The sequence below is a fragment of the Urocitellus parryii genome, chromosome 10 (genome assembly GCF_045843805.1).
Source record: "Urocitellus parryii isolate mUroPar1 chromosome 10, mUroPar1.hap1, whole genome shotgun sequence".
NCBI lineage: Eukaryota > Metazoa > Chordata > Mammalia > Rodentia > Sciuridae > Urocitellus > Urocitellus parryii.
In genome coordinates, this window is record NC_135540.1 from 88,659,109 (window position 1) to 88,673,572 (window position 14,464).

At 34.2% G+C, this 14,464-nt stretch overlaps 1 pseudogene; it reads left to right on the forward strand.

Annotated features, from left to right (window-relative positions):
- Nucleotides 1–2,665: 2,665 nt before the first annotated feature.
- On the forward strand, nt 2,666–3,624 carry LOC113192425 (septin-2 pseudogene; annotated as a pseudogene).
- The last annotated feature ends 10,840 nt before the right edge of the window (nt 3,625–14,464 follow it).

Genomic DNA, 14,464 nt, shown 5'->3' on the forward strand with positions numbered 1-14,464 from the left:
TATGTAACATATCTTAACAAATTTTTACATAACAGCTTAAATAATTTGTACCTATTATTCATTACCGTGCTCTTTATCTGCTATTTCCTATTTCAAAATTTGGGGTTTTGATGTTTGCAAAATTGCAGCCAACCCAGTGATTTTGCTTGGAAATGAGTTAAGATTCAAATTGCATCTACTATTAATTCCAAGTATGCTTTTTTAATCTAAAGGCAATGAAACATTTACACAAAGAGACATTTCATAGGGCTACTATTTCTTTTGAAACTGTCTGAAAAAAAAAAGTCTGATTTTTGCCTCAAACCCAAGTTAGGAGAAAAAGCATAGCAACAATAATGACTAAAATAGATATTAACAAGTTCCATGTTTCCATCACAGATATGGCCTTAGTAATAAGTCAGTTATTTAACTTAACTAAATAACTGAGACAATCAAAATGCTCCATGACACATACGGGTACAGAAACTAGTAAATACTCAAGAGAAGTTTTATAATAAAAGGAATATATTTTCTACAACCTTATTTTAAATAATTATGCACAGAAGAGGCTAGAATAAATTAGAAAGACAGGAGTTCTTATTATTTTTATTCTTTTTGTTTATTATTTTGTTTTTGTTTTTGTTTTCAGTGACTCAGAGTCCTGAAAGGGAATATCAGCCTTGTCTTTCAGGCCACAAATGAACGAAAGTTAAAGAAGATTTGCTCATGGAATTATTTCCATTAGAGAAAACTACTTTACAAAAAAAGCCAGAAATATTGGAAAAGAAAAAAGGAAACAGTTCTAATTTTCTAAATAGAGAAGATAATTCTTCTTTTTTAAATTTGAATTTTTCTTTTAACCTCTTACAAAGACTGGTGATATTTATTTGAAGTCAGTGGCCAAAATTAGCCTTTTCCTGATGTGAGCCCAGATGTATAAGCAAGCATGCAATCTCATCACTGAATATATTCATATTACTAATTCACAAATTTGGGCCTTTGTCACTCACACATATACTTTACACGTTTTTTTCATTTAACAAACAAAAAGAATAATATCTATCTACTTAGTATTGTAATAAGATATTATTCAATACATTGACAAATATCAAAAGCCTTTAAAAAAAGATTTATTATGATAGAGTAGGAACTTTAAATTGATTTTCCTGTATTTAATGAAGATCCAATAACTTGAAAATATAAAATGATAATACCTTTCCTTAACACTACCAATATGATGTTTAAATATGTATCTTATTAATAATTAATAAATAATTGAGAAATTAAAATACTTAATTCTTAACACTATATGCATACTTAACATTCATCTTAGTTAATAAGAAACATCTGAATATTTGCCTTTTGTAGATAATCAAAGTAAGAATTCCTGTTTTTTTCCTCTGAAAACCCTGGCAAGAATTCTACATGTACATTCTGTTCTGAGAGTAATAAAGCCACATCATTGTTGGTTATTTCTAAATACCTTATTCTTCACATTTTTAAACTCTATATTTAGTAAATCATCAAAGAACTTTGGCATGAAGGTAATGCAAATACTTAATGTAAGAGTTTAGAGAGTATAGTTTCTACCTTAATAGAAAAAATAGCTCCAATGATTTTTTAATGTTTTCTCATGTTTATAGGAGAGGTCTAAAAATAGAGAGTAGTTAAGAAAACTACTTTATTTGGAAAGTATAATTGTGTAATAATAACTTAGAAGAGAAAAAAAATGCCCCAATTGAAAAGCAAATATAACTAGAAATTAAACCTGAGCCTTTCTTCCTTTTGTCCTTTGTTTTTCATTCATTTTGACAAAATGGAAAAGGCACTGATTGGAAGAACATGATGTATCTCATTGGACTAGTCTCACTTCCTTACCACCTAAATCATAACCTTAAACTTATACCTTCCATCCACCCTGGGATTCCTCAAGCTTCTCACAGAGTCATTCAAACCAGGCTTGCTCCCAAGTAGTCATGAAATATGGCAACAATATCTAATAATATCCTTGATATTTTAAGGGACTTTCCAAAAACAACTTATAGTCATTCCAAAAAACAGGAAATTTGTATTTATTAAGAGAGGAGACAGGAGAAAGGAGGATCTTTTGCTAGCATTCATTCAAGATACAATGGACATATGCAAACCCCACCTATCATGAATGGCCTGAGTATTTTCTAAAATTACAGAAGAGTAGAAAAGTAAAAGATCTAAGAATCTAACTAATGGAAATATAATAAAAATTTTAATTTCATATTCACTTATGGAGATATATGTCCTAATTAAAAATAAGCCAATTTCCCAAAATATATAAACTTATACAGGCTTTTCCATTGCAAATAAAAATTGTAATCCAAACATAATTTTTGCCCACGTCACTCCCATAAGCCATCAATGCCTCCAAAATATCCACTTGAATTAGTGAGAAATATAGAATTTGCTGAAGGTATCATTAGAGATGAGAAAGAGAAAAGTTTACATCATAAAAAACAAGATAGAGGGGCGAGCCCATGGCGTAGTCAATATTTACCTCTTCTTTAACTGATCCACAGAGAGAGGAAACATTATGAAAGATGTCTAAGTAGTAATTAGCTCAACTTATATATCCAGAAATGATTGTGTTAGACTTGCAATAGTCCCAATCAAGTTCATGGAAAATGAGTGGGGGTAAAAAGTGTTCATAATAATGGTGTTCAAGTCTAGGAAATTAATTATCATCTACAACCAATTTCTTACTGATCTCTTCCCAGAAAAAAATCATACCTGGGACTGCACAGAAAGTTGAAAGAACTATCCAAATTGCAGTTTCAACTGTTGAGATTGGAAGGTCCTCAGGTGGGACTCAAGATTTGCCTTACACTGGTGAACATACCCAGCTATGGTGATGCCATCGACAGCAGAAATTATTTTAAGATGATTATCTCCTACATTGATGAGAGTGTAAAGGGTACCTGCATGACAAGAGGGCCTTGAGTCAATAGCACATCACTCATAACCTAGACTATTGAGGCTTTTGTCTTATTTCACCATTTGGAAAGTTAAGCCCTTAGAAGTGACATTTATGAAGACACTGCACAATAAGCTGTGCCAGTCATTGCAACAGCCCCCACTCTCACTCTAAAGGAACTGGAGCGGTTGAAAAAACAACAGGTTGCTGGAGGAATTGAAGAACAAAGCACCAAGATCCATTATTCACCTGGTGTAGAGTCCAATGAACATAAATATTTTAAGGAGAAGACTAGACTTAAAGTCAGTTTCCTGCCCTCTGAGGTTGGATCCAATCAGTTGATAGAAACCAAGGGCAAGAAAATCAGAGGCCACTTCCACCCATGGGTACTGTGGAGGTGGAGAACTCAGAACACATCTTTCTGGAGCTGAGAACAATTTGCATCACCCACATCCTGGATCTCCAGTGAGTGAGCCAGGGCCTTCACCACAAAACCTCCATTCTGTGAGGCTCAAAAGAGGAGGCAGCAAAGTGGAGAACTACAGCCTGAATAAAAACCACATATTGCTGGAAAGGAAGCTGAGCTCTGCTACCACAAAAAAGGTGATTGCAAGGATGCAGGCACTCTAGATGCAGGGCAGGGATGGCCAGGTGGGGACCTGGGATACCACACACTAAGGAAGAAGAAAACACCCTAAATGAGTGCTGCTAGAGCTCTGAGTTTTCATGAGATTGTTGGACAGGTGCCCATCCACATTTTCCTATGACTGAAATTTATTTTTTTTCTTTTTAGCATTAGATATGGTGGGTTGGTTTTTTGTTTTTGTTTTGTTTTGCTTGTTTTATTTTTTTCCTGCTATATATACTTTAAACATTTGTGTTTCACCATGGCTACAATTTATATTTTCTTCATTTTCAATTTCTTCTTCCTTAACTAATCACCAATGTTAAAACTGATTTCTAAGAATCAGTGAGAACATATAGTACATTTTTAATTCCTTTGATTTATCTGGCCTAACTAATAATTACGTTGACAGTCATTCATGATTAATATCTAGAACACTCAGACTTACAATGTTCCTGTGTGGTAGAAACATATATCTAGCAATATAAAAAGGTGTGCTGACTTGGCTAAAAACTCTTTACTTGTCAAATCACACCATGTGGAGGTGATTACCTTCCTTGATCTTATGTTTGTATACAACAATTAAAACCAGTTTTGCTGTTATGACAATACCGTTTTTCATATACACATATGTGCATTTGTTAGCAAAATACCATTATCTAATGAGTTAAGTGTCTACATTTAAATAGTTTTTTAAAAACATACTTTTAGGGATAAATTTTAAGAAGTCTTTGTGTTCTCATACTAGGTAATTTTTAAAACCACTCTGAAGAAGCATACACTACAAGCCAATTTACTTGATGGTCTCCAGTAATGCTGTTATTACTATGCTATCGAGAAAACCAAAGCAGCTGTGAGCTTCAGTTTTCATACTGCAATTAAATCTGTACACTATTTTTACTCAACTAAATTAGGATATAATTTTTAGGAAAATTGGTAGTGGACCTGTTCAGAAATCACCCTTTTTGTATTTCATTCTGTACTTTAATGCATTTTCTGTGTCTGCCGGTGTACAAGATCCACCTCAGCAATGGAAATTGAGGTCCTTTCGTAGGCACGCCCTTGAACCTAACCTTGTCACTGGACAGAGTTCCTACTCCCAAAGCCTGCCCTTCCCCAGGTAGCCCAAATGCCTACCAGTTTGCCCTGTCTTGGATTTTCTATAACTATTCCCTTTTGGAATAATTTTTCTGTTAGAAGGAAAATGACAGCAGTAACATTTTTTAAATTTTTTTTTAGTTGTAGATAGACACACTATCTCTGTTTATTAGTCTATTTCTTTATGTGGTGCTGAGGATCAAACACAGTACCTCACACATATGAGGCAAGCTCTCTGCCACGAGCTACAGCCCAGATGCAGCAATGGTCATCTTTAAACGACAGTACAGACTGTCTTCTCTATTTTCAGCCATTGTCATTTTCTTCATTTGTATAGTACCATTTTCTCCATGTGTGGAAGAAAAATGAAAGACATTTTGAATCCATAGCCTAAGCTGATCAACAGCTGCCCACAGTCAAAGCTGCACCTGGTCTATTTTCTGTGCATTATGGCCTTGTCCTTCCCCTTTCCTGCTCTTTCTTCCTGTGTCTCCCTGTGACACACTTCAGGAGCTGCTTTTTTTTTTTTTTTTTCAATTTATCTATGCTTAACATTAGGAACCTTGAGCACAGAGAGGGCCTGCAGTAAGGAGACAACCCGTTAAAAATAACCAGGTGAATACTATCATTTTGATACAGCAAGAGATGAGATGGAAAAAATGCTTCATTCAAGAATGAGAAAGCAATTTGTTGTTGTTGTTATTTTTAAAATTTATTTATTTATTCTAATTTGTTATACATGACAGCAGAATGCATTTTAATTCATAGTACACATATAGAGCACAATTGATTGCACCAATTTGTAGTCCCATCAGCAATGTATGAGTATGCCTTTACCCCCACATCCTCACCAACACTTTTTGTTACTTGTATTCTTAATAGCTGCCATTCTGACTGGAGTGAGATGAAATCTTAGAGTAGTTTTGATTTGCATTTCTCTAATTGCTAGAGATGTTGAACATTTTTTCATATATTTGTTGATTGATTGTATATCATCTTCTGAGAAGTGTCTGTTCATTTCTTTGGCCCATTTATTGATTGGGTTATTTTTTTTTGGGGGGGGTGTTAAAAGTTTTTTTGAGTCCTGTATATATCCTAAAGATTAGTGCTCTATCTGAGGTGCGTGTGTTAAAAATTTGCTCCCATTCTTTACCTCACTGATTGTTTCTTTTGCTGAGAAGAAGCCTTTTAGTTTGAATCCATCCCATTTATTGATTCTTGATTTTATTTCTTGGACTATAGGAGTCATATTAAGGAAGTCAGGGACTAATCCGACATGATGAGGATTTGGGCCTACTTTTTCTTCTATCAGGCGCAGGGTTTCTGGTCTAATTCCTAGGTCCTTGATTCACTTTGAGTTGAGCTGATGTTATTGTTATTGTTTTGACCAGAAAAAAATAAAATAAAGTTAGTGTTGATCAAGAAATATTAGTTACAAAGGTGTACTTCAGAAAATAATCTTCTATTCTAACTTTGCCCCTTCACTGTTGCATAATTGTGAATGGCCAAAGACTGTATGTTTAATCTCATTGTGTGAAATTCTTATCAAGAAAAATGTTACATGACTTCAGAGTACATCCATACAGAGTCAATTATTTGAGTGATTTTGACATTTATTAACTTTGCTAGGAAAATAAAACTGTAAAAAAGAAAAATAAATATTCAAGTGATCAATGAAGCTCTATGTATATTTGAGTAAAAATGCTGATTGAAAGAACTGCCACCTAATAATAATTGTGATGGGTGAGAGAGCTTACACTGCACTTCTTAATCTCCTGTTGTTTGCTACCCAAATCTAAATACATACTTTTGCTTATGGTTGCTCATTTGCTGAAAGACAATTTGTACCTATACAATTGTATTTTGAAAACACTTATTTTACACAACAATTTTATATTAATTTAAACTAATCTTTTCAATAAAGCATTATTGCCTAGGTATTTACACAAAGACACACACTTAGACACACATACACAATCACCGTCTTTGGCTTGTCCCTTCTCTTAAGTTCCTTTCCCCCAAAACTCCCTTGGTGAAAGGGTCCCTTTTTCTGCCCTTTTCTCACTTTAGATTGAGTCTCTGGAATTTTTGTCTATTTTCACTCAGATTTCCTAACCATTTACTTCAATTTTTTTGATTATTTACTCTATAGTTTCATTTAGTTCAGTATAATTTCTAGCTTCAGGCTTGAACAGGTAGATCTATGTATATCTCTGTACCACATGAATCAAGTAGGATCAAATTATCCTTAAGGATCCTTCTACCTTGAATATTTCATGATTCCATGCTTCCCATGTGATGATCTTATCAAATGAGGAAAAAGTCCTAACTGGTAAGAAAGAATATAACAAGTTAGAGCATTGGGATTCAAGTTGGAGAGCTTGTTCATTCCTAAGTTAAAACAGTTGCTTTGCAGGCATTACTTTCTATACAGCTCAGCTTAACATTAAGAAATGAAAAATGCAAACTTTCTAGGCTATATTAATAAATTTAGGCTTTCCCATACTTCGATCAATGTTTTTTTTCCAACCTAGAGGCCCTACAGTGGATGAATTGATAAAAAAAAAAATGTGGCATATATACACAATGGAATTTTACTCAGTAATAAAAGAGAACAAAATCATGGCATTTGCAGGTAAATGGATGGTGTTGGAAAAGATAATGCTAAGTGAAGTTATCGAATCCCAAAATAACAAATGTCAAATGTTTTCTCTGAAATAAGGAGGCTGACTCATAGTGGGGTAGGGAGGGGGAGCATGAGAGGAATAGATGAATTCTAGTTAGGGCAGAGGGGTGGGAGGGAAAGGAAGGGGGCAGGGGATTAGCAAGGATGGTGGAATGTGATGGACATCATTATCCAAAGTACATATATGAAGACATGAATTGGTGTCAATATATTTTATATACAACCAGAGAGATTAAAAAATTGTGCTGTATATGTGTAATAAGAATTGTAATGCATTCCGCTGTCATTTTTTAAAAAAATCAATAAAAAATAAGGTAAAATAAAATAATGCCTATAATCTATGCTTATCCATTTTTCAAAAATTAGCAACAAATAGAATATATAAACATAGAAACAGAAATTAATATTAGTGACTCCACTCATAATGATAGATAAGATGCAAATAAAGCAGAAATGAATGCAATACTAAGAATATATTCACATTTCTTGTTTTTTCCAAATACAATTCAAGAGACTTACTAACTAAAAGAAGTTTAAAGTTACAAAACTAAATTTTCATAACTTGTACAAAGGTTGTATAGCTATAATATTCCTTTCCTTAAGTTTCAGTGAATCAGATTCAGAATATTTTAATTAAAGGGTAAAAAAATTTTTCTCCTCAGTATCTTCTAAAGTTTTAAAATTTGTTAGTTGTTTTGTGGTCTTCTAGTGCTAGTCTTTAGTTAAAACATTCTCAACCTGGGAATGTACTAAAAAAAAAAACTTGAAACATTTAAAAAATAAATCAAATAAATAATTGGCCTATGTGCTCTTTTTTTAATAAGGAGAAAAATTCATCGCTACCTTAATTATAGTAAAACTACTTAAGTTAAATGTTTTAAAGTGATTTAAAATATATTATAGGACATATATGTATTAAATTGTTCAAATTAGTTTTTAATTATATAGACATTGAACAGGAAATAATTCTCTTACTAGAATAATATATGTGAGTCAGAAGGTTTTTTGCAAAACTAGTTCACTTAGCAATAATATAAGATAATAAAGAGCTAATTTCAGTAACATAGGATGTTCATAATGGTGCTGTCCTTTCAAAATGCTTCTGATTTATATTTGTAACATGGCAAGTATATTTAGCATTAATGACCTAAATAAGTAGCTTAAATACATATAATGACTATTTGAATGCAATTTTAATTTTTTATTTACACTACTTATTTATGTATGCAAAAATATATATAAATTAGCCTTTCTGCATTTAATGGCTTAAGTAAGCAAATGATTGGATTGATTGGTCCAAACTTCTTTTTGCAGCTATTCAGAATACTGGAGAGAAAAAAATCAGGAACGATGGTATCTAAAAGCAAACAATGCTCTGGCATCACAGCAAACACTTTGTTTGGATTCTTGCACTAAAGATAATTTAACACAACTTGACTCATGCAGCATGAAGATATATACAGATCTACATGTTCAAGTCTGCAGCTAGAAACTGACTGAACTGAATTCAACTACAGAGTAAATAATTGAGAAATGTGAAGTAAACTTTTAGATAACTATTTAAATACAACAGTGTTCTTGTTGACAGGGCACAAGGCACTAAATAATGTCTCAAACTTTCAGTTGTGTCTCTTATTCTTATTCAGGCTCCAAATTTATTGAATGTCCCCTATATGCCAAGAAAGCATTTACTAAACTCTGAGGATACAAAAGATTAATGAAGCACAGTCCCTGAATTCAAGGAGCCCACAGTTCAACAAACATTGGAAGATAATTATAGTGCAACATTATAAGTTACTATGCATAGAGAATCGAAGTTAGGACTTGGAGAAAGGCAATCTTGTGCATAAATGAGATTTGTGGGCTCTAACCTTTTTAGCTACCTATGCAATTAAACAGACTGCTGAATTTCAAATTTGTCACTGAGTTTATTTTAACTTGTGAAAGAACTTCGCCTGCAGAAATGGAATAAGTTGGCAGAGTATTGAGGGAGGTAAGGAGAATCAAAGATGGGCAATTTCTATATGATTTATTAAAGATTAAAGCAAACAGGCTCCAATTTAGAGAGTGATGAAATTTCCTGCAAAAATATTAAGAAATAAAGAGAAGCAGTCTGGCAAAAAAAAAAAGGTATAATTTGCAATTATTTGGTTTTCCAGGCAAAGCTAAGTATGAGGATATGGTCATTTTAATATTATAAGCCCCACCACAACCACAAGATAATATTCTTGTAGAAAACCACAGAACTTCCATGGAGTATTATATATCTAAGTTGACAGACAAAGTCTACAGATCACTTGAATATTTAAGGAAGAAACAGTGTTCCTGATTCAATCAGTACTTTTTTACCAATAGCATGCACCTGAGAATTTGAAAGGGCCTTCATGGAGATGTGATTTTGAGCTGAGAATATTTTAAATGCACATGCATAATGAGAAAAAAAATAGCCGTCTAGGCAGAAGAAATAGCATGTGCAAACGTCTGAGGCAAAAAAAAAAAAAAAAAAAAAAAAAAAAAAAAACCAGCATGAAAGAAACTAAGAAAGTCTAACCACCAAGTTGGAGGGAAGTATAGTGTAAGAAGGGGAAGAAGAGTAGAAGATGGCTTTGTATGTCATCTTAGCTACAGTAAGTATTTTGGTTTTTATTCAAAACCAATGATAAGATGTTGAATAGATTTAATAGCTCAAATCTGATTTATGCTTCAGAAAGGTTATTTTGGTTGCCTTGTGAGAAAGAGATTGAAAAGGGCAGGAGTATATATAAGACTAGTCAGGCAATTAATGCAACAATCCTAGACACAGGATGAGATCCTGAATTTCATCAATGGTGGAGGAATAGAGAGAAGTAAAAATATTAGAGAGATTTAAGAGTAGTACTGGATTTTCACCTAAGAAGAGAGTCCCTTTTCTAAAAGTTAATGCTTAGAAGACCTCCTGTGGCCTTCTCCAGCTATATTCTGCCCCATGGAGCAAAGAGTTTATAAAACCAAGCATATGTGACCACAGAAGTCTGCCTTCCTTCTCTTTTAGACCATGATTTGACACCATGACTCTAGAATTCCCTATCCAAATAGCCTTGAGTCTCTTCTAGAGCCTGAGGAGGGCTTCCGACATGCATAAATCCCACCATGGGTAAACAATGTCACTGATGTATTTAGAATCAGGCCTGAGGAGTGGCCAGGAGGCAGCTATTCATGGGGGCAAAGGTGGAGCTGGATAATGAGAAGTGAGATTTCTATATAATGCATGAAGGAACCAAGGATGGGCAGAGCAGACATGTGGGCCAGGGTTGGGGCCTGAATTCTCCCCATCACAAAACTCCAAGTATGATGGTTTAAACTATTTTTTGCCTGATAATGCGATAATTTTTGTATAATTCAATGGTCTAGGAAGCGTTAATCTTCCTATAGAAAAATCATTGGTAGGATTTGGATATGTTGAGTTTTAGGCATTTTTGAGTCATTTAAAAAGAGATGTCAGGGCTGGGATTGTGGCTCAGAGGTAGAGCGCTCCCCTAGCATGTGCGAGGCCCTGGGTTCAATCCTCAGCACCACATAAAATAAATAAATAAAATAAAGATACTGTATCCAACTACAACTAAAAAATAAATATATAAAAAAGAAAAAAAAAGAAGAGATGTCAAGTAGGTATTATAGATATAAGGATCTGGAGATGAGCCTAACTTTGGAACATTCTTTGTGAACCTTCAAGAAGGGCAAGATTGAGATATCCCAGGGAGAAAGGAAAGTGAAACAAGGAGAGCCCCATGATGGATTACTGAGAAAGATCAAAGAGTCAAGAATAGGCAGCTCATAGAAGTGGTAAGGGGTGGTAGGTCAAGGTAGCGTTATATCCTAAGGAGCACAGAGAAAGGAATGTTTGAGAAAAAGTAGTTCAAGAATTACAGATATTACCATCAAGGATTATAGATGAGAACTTAAAAAACATCTGTTTCATGAAGGTGACTGAGATCCCTAATACAGCTACTTAGGTAGAGTGATGAGACCAAAACCCAGACTGGAGTGGATACAGAAAGGACTGAAAGTGGAAAAAAAAAATAAGAAGAAGAAACTGACTCTTGTAAATAGCCATTACAGCCTGAAATTTGGTCTTTGGTACATTAACTTTGGAATGCATATTTATCTATTCAGAAAAATATGCTTTCTCTCCCTCACCCCAACCTCGCTGTCTCCCCTCCCCCTCCATTGAGGTTGTTAGATTAATGTTCTCTTACAAATGAAATGCTACAATTTGTATCCTACATCCCCAACATAAAGTCCTTGAAAGCACAATCCATGTCTCATGTTCACTATATCTAACAGTCTAGCACATACCTTGGATCAAGAGCTATTCAAAATTTCATTGATTGAATTTAATTTTATAAAGAGACAACTATACCCATGTGGCAAGAGGCCCTGAGCAATTGAGGAGTCTTCCCACATTTTTCTTTTATCATCAGAATGCCATGAGTATTAATATAGTTAGATAAAATGGAGGTAAACAGGTTAGCAGAAGCTGTCTGGCCAACTGAAGAGGCTAAAACACACTAGCATTATATATACTGGGATCTCTTTAAACAGGTTAATGACATATCCCATCGGCCCAGTAGATATTTTCATTGTAAAGAATATTGGCCAATGTACCTTATGGCTGGCTCCTCTTTGCACTCCCCACAGGAATCTAAGTCCCAACCTAATGGCAATTTCCACTTACATTCTTTTGTATTCTGTTATAGATTAGTAAACAAGAGGGATGCTTAGAAAATTAAAACATGAAAATCTTTCCAGTAACTCAACCATACAGCAAAACAAGGGCCGTTGTCATAGAGAAACTTGTTCATAGCAACTCACCATGGTTCTTGATGGTTCTTGATAGCCAAAATAAAATGTCAGCCACAACAACCTAATTCAGTACTTAGAGGTTATTCCTTAGTACATTCTCATTATGACTTAAAATTGAGAATAATCCTAGGAGACATCAAATATGAAATGTGTTTGCAAGAATAGGGAGGGAGAGATGTTGGTGACATTCTTTTACTCAAAAGGACAAATCTTGTTTGGTCAAATGTTAACATAGACTTCATAACCCATATATGCTATGGTTAAACCAAAACAAATGTAATAAGTTACTATATTTAGTAACAGGGATGTATTTCTCTTCAGAAGCAGAGATGATCTCACTCATATGTGGAATCTAACAAAACTGATCTCATAGCAATTGAGAGTAGAATGATAGCTATAAGGGGCTGGATAGTGTAGAGGGAAGTAAGGAGTAGGGAAACATTGATCAATGTGTACTAAGTTGCAGTTAGATAGGAGCAAGAAGCTCTGGTGTGCTATTGCATAACAGGATGACTTCAGATAACAATAATGTACTGGGCATTTTACAAAGTCAAAAGAAAAAATTTTTAAAGTTTTCACCTCAAATAAATGATGTATGAGTGTGTGTGTGTGTGTGTGTGTGTGTGTGTGTGTGTTTAACCAGATTTAAACATTACACCATGTATATCTGTATCACTACATTACATGATATCCCACTAATAAGCATAATTTCACTTTAGTTGTTCCAATTATTACTTTTAAAGCTAAGTAGGTTAGATAAGACATTTCTGGAATTTGTTTGAAGACGAATGTTGCTCAAACACAAAATTCCTGGGATAAACAGAAGCAAAATGGACTGGAATGGTAAGTAAAAATGTAAGCCAGGTGAAGGCAGCAAACCAAAAAAAAACAAAGTATTCCTGGGGAATGAGCATCACTCAGTCATAATTATCTACAGGTCTTCTGGGTGTGATATACACACACTCCACAAAGCTGTATCTGTGCATTTTTATTTCTTTTCTGTTTATTCATTGAGTTCTTTCAAATATTTAGTGTGTGCCATATTTCCCACTATTTCCAGTATCTGTTCTAGATACCATATGAGATATTATTATGTATTTATTAAGAGGACAGACTTGGAAATAGACTTCCCAAATTCAAATACCAACTCCACTACTTAGAATACTTAGTAGTTGTGTGGAATTGGGTAAGTTACTTCAACACTGTGGACCTTGACTTTCTCTCCTGATAATTAGGGATAATATTAATTGATAGGGTAGCAATAGGTCTACACTAGTTAATACATGTCAATATAAACAGCAAGAGCTGACACTCAGTGAATTTTAACAAACATTATCATTAGTACTGCGAAAGAAAGCGGACTAGGACCAGTACAGTCTTGCTTCAAAATGTTCAAATGAAATTGTACTAGTAGCTGGGCATGGTGGCACATGCCTGTAACCTCAATGGCTTGTGAACTTAGGCAGAAGGATTGTGAGTTCAAAGCCAGCTTCAGCAATTTAGCAAGGACCTAAACAATTTAGCAACACCTGTCTCAATGTAATGTTTTAAAACAGGGCTGGGGATGTGGCTAAGTGGTTAAGCACACCTGAATTCAATCCCCAGTATTTTTTTAAAAATGCAGTTTTAGATTTGCACAAAAAAAGCACTTAACTAACAAGGCAAAACCATATATGCGTAGCCACAGATTACCTAATAGGTGCTCTAAGACTATCCACACAGGATGGGAGAAAGCTCTGTGGGACCAGGTGGTCAGAGATCTGACTTATTCTGTCTAGAAAATGAGTACAGTTTGAACATTTTACTATCCTCACTATTCAGACCAATTCAGTTTTAAAAGAATAAAATAGTCCTTAGATGTATTAAGTACACAAAATTTTAAAATCTAATAATAATTTTAAAATAACCTTTAGAGAAAATTGGTTCCATGTTCTTTGTTTTGGAGATAAGAATAAGTGCCAGTTAGCAAAACCAACAAGTATTTTTATTGACCTACCAGCCTCTTCTACATGCTAAGGATTCAACATTAAATAAAACCTACATATTCTTTGACCTGGAGGCATTGACATTGCAGTGAAGGAAAACAGAAAATACGCAAGTAAAAGCAAAAATGCAAATGACTTAGTTTTGTGTACTAAATTAATGATAATAAAATAAAAAATTACTCAAGGAATGTGACCAGTGAAAGGCAGAAACTTTACTAAGGGATGTCGGAGAAGGCCTGTCTGAGGAAGCGACATTTCAGCTGTGATTGGAATGATGACACACAGCCACTGTGACAATGTCA